Genomic DNA, 7,613 nt, shown 5'->3' with positions numbered 1-7,613 from the left:
TCCATAGTTCCGGAGAACGGCGTTTTAGTCATCTTGCCCATAAGGCACGGTTCGCAAGTACCAAGTGATTCATAATCAAGTGATTCTAAAAGCCCATCAGTATGGAGTTTCTTCATGCGCTTTACACCGATATGACCCAAACGGCAGTGCCACAAATAAGTTGCACTATCATTATCAACTCTGCACCTTTTGGTTTCAACATTATGAATATGTGTATCACTACTATCGAGATTCAATAAAAATAGACTACTCTTCAAGGGTGCATGACCATAAAAGATATTACTCATATAAATAGAACAACCATTATTCTCCGATTTAAATGAATAACTGTCTCGCATCAAACAAGATCCAGATATAATGTTCATGCTCAACGCTGGCACCAAATAACAATTATTCGGGTCTAAAACTAATCCCGAAGGTAGATGTAGAGGTAGCGTGCCGACCGCGATCACATCGACTTTGGAACCGTTTCCCACGTGCATCGTCACCTCGTCCTTGGCCAGTACTCACTTATTCTGTAGTCCTGTTTCGAGTTGCAAATATTAGCAACAGAACCAGTATCAAATACCCAGGTGCTACTATGAGCTCTAGTTAGGTACACATCAATAACATGTATATCACATATACCTTTGTTCACTTTGCCATCCTTCTTATCCGCCAAATACTTGGGGCAGTTCCGCTTCTAGTGTCCAGTCTGCTTGCAGTAGAAGCACTCAGTTTCAGGCTTAGGTCCAGACTTGGGTTTCTTCTCTTGAGCAGCAACTTGCTTGCCGTTGTTTTTGAAGTTCCCCTTCTTCTTCCCTTTGCCCTTTTTCTTGAAACTGGTGGTCTTATTAACCATCAACACTTGATGCTCCTTCTTGATTTCTACCTCCGCAGCTTTTAGCATTGCGAAGAGCTCGGGAATAGTGTTGTTCATCCCTTGCATATTATAGTTCATCACGAAGCTCTTGTAGCTTGGTGGCAGTGGTTGAAGAATTCTGTCAATGACACTATCATCAGGAAGATTAACTCCCAGTTGAATCAAGTGATTATTATACCCAGACATTTTGAGTATATGCTCACTGACAGAACTATTCTCCTCCATCTTGCAGCTGTAGAACTTATTGGAGACTTCATATCTCTCAATGCGGGCATTTGCTTGAAATATTAACTTCAACTCCTGGAACATCTCATATGCTCCATGAAGTTCAAAACGTCGTTGAAGACCCGGTTCTAAGCCGTAAAGCATGGCACACTGAACTATCGAGTAGTCATGAGCTTTGCTCTGCCAAACGTTCTTAACATCGTCAGTTGCATCAGCAGCAGGCCTGGCACCCAACGGTGCTTCCAGGACGTAACTTTTCTGTGCAGCAATGAGGATAATCCTCAGGTTACGGACCCAGTCCGTGTAATTGCTACCATCATCTTTCAACTTTGCTTTCTCAAGGAACGCATTAAAATTCAACGGAACAACAGCACGAGCCATCTATCTACAAACAAACATAGACAAGCAAAATACTATCAGGTACTAAGTTCATGATAAATTTAAGTTCAATTAATCATATTACTTAAGAACTCCCACTTAGACAGACATCTCTCTAGTCATCTAAGTGATCACGTGATCCAAATCAACTAAACCATAACCGATCATCACGTGAGATGGAGTAGTTTTCAATGGTGAACATCACTATGTTGATCATATCTACTATATGATTCACGCTCGACCTTTCGGTCTCCGTGTTCCGAGGCCATATCTGCATATGCTAGGCTCGTCAAGTTTAACCTGAGTATTCCGCGTGTGCAAAACTGGCTTGCACCCGTTGTAGATGGACGTAGAGCTTATCACACCCGATCATCACGTGGTGTCTGGGCACGACGAACTTTGGAAATGGTGCATACTCAGGGAGAACACTTCTTGATAATTTTAGTGAGAGATCATCTTAAAATGCTACCGTCAATCAAAGCAAGATAAGATGCATAAAGGATAAACATCACATGCAATCAATATAAGTGATATGATATGGCCATCATCATCTTGTGTTTGTGATCTCCATCTCCGAAGCACCGTCGTGATCACCATCGTCATCGGCGTGACACCTTGATCTCCATCGTAGCATCGTTGTCGTTACGCCATCTATTGCTTCTACGACTATCGCTACCGCTTAGTGATAAAGTAAAGCAATTACAGGGCGTTTGCATTTCATACAATAAAGCGACAACCATATGGCTCCTGCCAGTTGCCGATAACTTCGGTTACAAAACATGATCATCTCATACAATAAAATATAGTATCACGTCTTGACCATATCACATCACAACATGCCCTACAAAAACAAGTTAGACGTCCTCTACTTTGTTGTTGCAAGTTTTACGTGGCTGCTACGGGCTTAGCAAGAACCGTTCTTACCTACGCATCAAAAACCACAACGATAGTTCGTCAAGTTGGTGTTGTTTTAACCTTCGCAAGGACCGTGCGTAGCCACACTCGATTCAGCTAAAGTGAGAGAGACAGACACCCGCCAGCCACCTTTAAGCACGAGTGCTCGTAACGGTGAAACCAGTCTCGCGTAAGCGTACGCGTAATGTCGGTCCGGGCCGCTTCATCTCACAATACCGCCGAACCAAAGTATGACATGCTGGTAAGCAGTATGACTTGTATCGCCCACAACTCACTTGTGTTCTACTCGTGCATATAACATCAACGCATAAAACCTAGGCTCGGATGCCACTGTTGGGGAACGTAGTAATTTCAAAAAATTTCCTACGCACACGCAAGATCATGGTGATGGCATAGCAATGAGAGGGGAGAGTGTTCGTCCACGTACCCTCGTAGACCGTAAGCGGAAGCGTTAGCACAACGCGGTTGATGTAGTCGTACGTCTTCACGATCCGACCGATCCAAGCACCGAACGTACGGGGCCTCCGAGTTCAGCACACGTTCAGCTCGATGACGATCTCCGGCCTCCGATCCAGCAAAGCTCCGGAGATGAGTTCCGTCAGCATGACGGCGTGGTGACGATGATGATGTTCTACCGGCGCAGGGCTTCGCCTAAACTCCGCGACGATATGGCCGAGGTGGAATATGGTGGAGGGGGGCACCGCACACGGCTAAGGAACGATCCGTAGATCAACTTGTGTGTCTATGGGGTGCCCCCCGCCCCCATATATAAAGGAGCAAGGGGGAGGCCGGCTGGCCCTTGGGGCGCGCCAAGGAGGGGGGAGTCCTCCTCCTAGTGGGAGTAGGACTCCCCTTTCCTAGTCCAACTAGGAAGGAGGAAGGGGGAAGGAAAGAGGGGGAGAGGGAGAGGGAAAGAGGGGCCGCGCCCCCCTCCCCTAGTCCAATTCGGACTCCCCTTGGGAGGGGGCGCGCCACCTCCTGGGCTGCTGCCCTCTCTCTCCCCTCAGGCCCACTAAGGCCCAATACTTCCCCGGGGGGTTCCGGTAACCCCTCCGGCACTCCGGTTTTCTCCGAAATCACCCGGAACACTTCCGGTGTCCGAATATAGTCGTCCAATATATCAATCTTTATGTCTCGACCATTTCGAGACTCCTCGCCATGTACGTGATCACATCCGGGACTCCGAACAAACTTCGGTACATCAAAACTTGTAAACTCATAATAAAACTGTCATCGTAACGTTAAGCGTGCGGACCCTACGGGTTCGAGAACTATGTAGACATGACCTAGAACCATTCTTGGTCAATAACCAATAGCGGGACCTGGATGCCCATATTGGTTCCTACATATTCTATGAAGATCTTTATCGGTCAAACCGCATAACAACATACGTTGTTCCCTTTGTCATCGGTATGTTACTTGCCCGAGATTTGATCGTCGGTATCCAATACCTAGTTCAATCTCATTACCGGCAAGTCTCTTTACTCGTTCTGTAATGCATCATCACGTAACCAACTCATTGGTCACATTGCTTGCAAGGGTTATAATGATGTGCATTACCGAGAGGGCCCAGAGATACCTCTCCGACGATCGGAGTGACAAAACCTAATCTCGAAATACGCCAACTAAACATGTACCTTCGGAGACACCTGTAGTACTCCTTTATAATCACCCAGTTACATTGTGATGTTTGGTAGTACCCAAAGTGTTCCTCCGGTAAACGGGAGTTGCATAATTCTCATAGTTACAGGAACTTGTATAAGTCATGAAGAAAGCAATAGCAGTATACTAAACGATCAAGTGCTAGGCTAACGGAATGGGTCGTGTCAATCACATCATTCTCCTAATGATGTGATCCCATTAATCAAATGACAACACATGTCTATGGTTAAGAAACATAACCATCTTTGATTAATGAGCTAGTCAAGTAGAGGCATACTAGTGACTATATGTTTGTCTATGTATTCACACATGTATCATGTTTCCGGTTAATACAATTATAGCATGAATAATAAACATTTATCATGATATGAGGAAATAAATAATAACTTTATTATTGCCTCTAGGGCATATTTCCTTCAGCAATGGCAACGGACGCCATGGCCATTGCTTCTTCATTTTCATCATCATCGTCATCCTCTTGGTATTCTTCTTGAACCACCAACCCACAAGAGGGAGTCTTCTTGGCGAAGTTGTTCTTGTTGGGGAAGGACTTAGCTTTGTCTTTTCGGATGAACTTGCCACCGTTGTCTTCCCGCTTCTCGTAAGGACAATCCGCAACGAAATGGCTCACATTGCCACAGTTGAAGCAAGTTCTAACTCGTTGCTTGCCCTTGACGCCACTTGAGTTGTTCTTGTTGAAGTTGGGTCTTGAACTCTTCTTGCTCCAAAATTGTCTTGAAGCAAGGGCCATGTGCTCATGGTAGTAAAACTTGGTGTCTTCGGGGTTGCTTTCCTCATCTTCCACTTCTTCCTCTTCTTCCATAGTAACCTTGGCCTTCAAAGCAAGGTTAGGCTTCTTTGCTCTTTGAGAACGGAGCACCGCATTGTTGGCGGTCTTGTCCAAGATTCTCATTGCAAAGAACACATCCAACACTTCACTTGAGGTCATGGAGTGGAAGTCCGGTCGTTGACGAATGACAGAGGACATGGCCTTGTTGTAGGGCATCATGGCCTTGAGGAACTTCCGCTTGATCCAATTGTCATCCGTGTCCTTGCTTCCATAATCTCGAAGTGCAACCGCGAGTTTGGTCACTCTTCGAAAGAGCTCACGAGGTTCTTCATCTTCTTTCATTGCAAACTCATCAACTTCATCTTGCACCATTTCATAGTTGGAGCGTTGAATGCTAGCACTTCCACGATAGAGACCCTCGACACATTTCCATGCTTCTTTAGCCATGACATGGGGTCGAAGATGAGGGAGATCTTCGGGAAGGATTGCATCTTGGATGATGAAGAGAGCACTCTCATTGAATTGATTGTCCACGGCTTCTCGAGGGGTGAAGTTGCTTGGGTCATGAGGATAAAAACCTTCTTCAATGATTCTCCAAAGGTTAGTGTTCACATGTTTTAAATGACGCTTAAAGCGATAGACCCAAGAATCAAAGTCTTCATGTTTCTCATATTTAGGAGGAGGACCGGCATGATTCAAATGAGTGGAGGGGATTGGCCCTCCATAAACCGGGGGTTCCACATGGGCAAAGATGCCGATACCATTTCTACCACTAATAGAAGGACTCTTATCAATGTTAGCTTCCCCCTTGTCGGAGGGAGCATCCGTCACCTTGTTGGTGGGTTCACCCACCTTCATCGGCGAGGTAGATTGTTTAAGTCCTTCTAGGAATTCCTTAAACATGTCCTTGACCTCGGTCGTCATGGAGGTTTTCAATGTTTCCAAAGCAACATTCAATTCCTCACGTGAGATCGAGTTACCCCCATCTCCCGTAGATGAGATCGGATTCGCACAGGAGTGCTCTCCCACCTCATCTACGACATCAACCATACTCTTTGGACGGTAAAGTCCTTATAAAGAGACGAGGCTCTGATACCAATTGAAAGGATCGATATGGTTGACTATAGGGGGGGGGTGAATAGGCAACTAACAATTTTTAAGCTTTTCTTTACCAAATTAAACTTTGCAACAAAATAGGTTGTCTAGATGTGCAACTAAGTGAGCAACCTATATGATGCAATAGCAACTAGCACACAAGCAAGCAAAGGATGTAAAACAAGTAGGCTTGCAAAAGTAAAGGCACAAAATAACCAAGAGTGGAGCCGGTGGAGACGAGGATGTGTTACCGGAGTTCCTTCCTTTTAAAGGGAAGTACGTCTCCGTTAGAGCGGTGTGGAGGCACAATGCTCCCCAAGAAGCCACTAGGGCCACCGTATTCTCCTCACGCTCTCACACAATGCGAGATGCCGTGATTCCACTATTGGTGCCCTTGAAGGCGGCGACCGAACCTTTACAAGCAAGGTTGGGGCAATCTCCACAACAATCGGAGGCTCCCAACAACAACAACACCACGAAGCTTCACCACAATGGAGTATGGCTTCGAGGTGACCTCAAATGTCTAGGGTGCTCAACACCCAAGAGTAACAAGATCCGCAAGGGATAAGTGGGGGGAATCAAATTTCTCTTGGTGGAAGTGTAGATCTGGGCCTTCTCAACCAATCCCGAGCAAATCAACAAGTTTGATTGGCTAGGGAGAGAGATCGGGCGAAAATGGAGCTTTGAGCAACAATGGAGCTTGGGGGGAAAGAGGTAGGTCAACTTGGAGGAAGAAGACACCTTTATATAGTGGGGGAACAATTCCAACCATTACCCCACTGAGCAGCCCCGCATAGAGCGGTACTACCGCTAGGGCAGGGCGGTACTACCGCTGAGAGCGGTACTACCGCTCCCTACCCAGCGGTACTACCGTGCTGGCGAGGAGGTCAGGCCACTGGCCCCAGAGCGGTACTACCGCGGGAGTAGGAGCGGTACTACCGCTTGGAGCGGTACTACCGCTTCTACTACCGCTTCTAGTGCCGCAAAACCCGACACGAGAAAACACAGTCTCGAATCGAGGCGACAGTAGCGCGGTACAGCTGCGGTACTATGGCCGAAGCCCGCGAGCGGTACTACCACTCTGCGGAGCGGTACTACCGCTTCGTGGAGCGGTACTACCGCTGGAGGGCTTCGGCGGTACTACCACTAGAGACCGCGGTACTACCGCTGGCACAGGGCGAACCAGGTACGGAAGAGAAGTTGCAGCTCCAAAGATGCGAAATGAAGACGACGGGTGTGATAGGGATGTGTATGTGTTGATTCCACCCTAGTCTTACCAAAGCGGATCCCCTCTTAATAGTACGGTGACTCCTACGAAACTAGTCCACCAACAACGAAACGAAGAAGCTACACCGTCTTGAATAAAACACCGAGGGGAGGAAATCGTCTCGTGCCAATGGATGATTCTCTGAAAGAGCTTAACACACACGATTAGTCCGCAAAAGCATTGTCATCAATCACCAAAACCACTAGGGGATAAATATGCCCTTACAGGGGCTCCAGTCCGATGTTCTTCGGCCTTCCCCGGGCATGGCGGGCGGCGGATCTGACTCCGACCACTCTGGATTCGTCAACTCGGGTGTCGTCCCATGCGGGTTGAAGGAGGCAATGGTCGTCCGCATTGCCCTTCCCCGTTCTCGGGAGGACTGCGCCTGACCAACGGTGGGATATGTCCGACGTGAATCC

Source organism: Triticum aestivum, chromosome 2B (assembly GCF_018294505.1).
Source record: "Triticum aestivum cultivar Chinese Spring chromosome 2B, IWGSC CS RefSeq v2.1, whole genome shotgun sequence".
Taxonomy (NCBI): Eukaryota; Viridiplantae; Streptophyta; class Magnoliopsida; order Poales; family Poaceae; genus Triticum; species Triticum aestivum.
Note: the sequence above shows the minus strand (reverse complement) of the source record.